At 43.0% G+C, this 1,340-nt stretch overlaps 1 non-coding gene across 1 annotated transcript; it reads right to left on the bottom strand.

Annotated features, from left to right (window-relative positions):
• Positions 1-326: 326 nt before the first annotated feature.
• Positions 327-433, bottom strand: LOC141716391 (small nucleolar RNA R71). Its single transcript, XR_012573103.1, has one exon. It is a non-coding gene; the product is annotated as a small nucleolar RNA R71 (small nucleolar RNA).
• Positions 434-1,340: the final 907 nt, after the last annotated feature.

Genomic DNA, 1,340 nt, shown 5'->3' on the forward strand with positions numbered 1-1,340 from the left:
TTCAGTCGAGCATCATCAGACCAGCCATCTCGGCTAACACTTTTGATATCAAGTCGAGCACGATTCAGATGATACAGAACTCAGTTCAGTTTGGGGGTTCTCCTACAGAAGACCCCAACATGCACATCAGGGATTTCATCGAGATCTGCGATACTTTCAAGTTCAATGGGGTGACTGAAGATGCTATCAAGCTGAGACTTTTCCCATTCTCTCTGAGGGATAAAGCAAAGTGCTGGTTACATTCTCTACCACCAGGGTCTATCACTAAATGGCAGGATCTTGCTCAAAAGTTTCTCACTAAATTCTTTCCTATGACGAAGACTGCTGCAATCAGGAATGCTCTTACTCAGTTTGCACAGCATACTAGAGAATCTATATGTGAGGCTTGGGATCAATATAAGGAGATGCTAAGGAAGTGCCCACACCATGGCATGCCTGATTGGATAATTATAAATTGTTTCTATAATGGTTTGGGCGCTCAGTCTAGACCTATGCTCGACGTAGCGTCTGGTGGAGCCTTATGTGCCAAAAGCTATAATGAAGCTTATAGTTGATTGAGCTTATGGCAACTAATAAATACAAGAATCTTACGCAAAGAATGTTGCAAGACAAGGTAGCAGGAAATCTGGAAGTTGATACAACTATTGCTATAGCTGCTCAACTTCAAGCTTTGACGATGAAAGTAGACTCTTTGGCTAATTATGGAGTTAACCAAATCACTAGTATTTGTGAACTTTGTGCGGGGGCACATGAAACTGAGCAGTGTGTTATTTCTAGCGAATCAGCTCAATTTGTGAGCAACTTTCAGAGATCACAACAGCAAGCTCCAGCCACTTATCACCCCAATAACCGAAATCATCCTAACTTCAGCTGGAGCAACAACCAGAATGCAGTACAACAACCTTATCAGCCATACGCAGCAAAGCAGTATAATCCTTCTGGTTTTTAACAACCGCAATATGCCCCTAGGCAACAACTTCAACTTCAGCAGCTACCGCAAGCTAATGAAAAATCTGAATTGGAGGAGTTGAGGCTCATGTGTAAGAGCCAAGGTGTTTCCATCAAGACCTCGGAGAATCAGATTGGGCAGATTACTAATGCATTACTAAATCATCAACCTGGCACACTTCCAAGCGATACTGAAGTGCCAGGCAAGAAGGAAGCTAAGGAGCATGTTAAGGCAATCACATTGAGGTCTAGTAAGGTTGCAAATCCTGAAAAAGCTAATACTCCAGAATCTGAAGTTGAGGCTGAAGAAGAAGAAGTGCAGAAGGAAGCATAAGTGGAACCAAGGAAGACTACTGTTGAGCACACTCCTCCTGAGGGTAATACAGGGGAGA

This window comes from Apium graveolens, chromosome 3 (genome assembly GCF_009905375.1).
Source record: "Apium graveolens cultivar Ventura chromosome 3, ASM990537v1, whole genome shotgun sequence".
NCBI lineage: Eukaryota > Viridiplantae > Streptophyta > Magnoliopsida > Apiales > Apiaceae > Apium > Apium graveolens.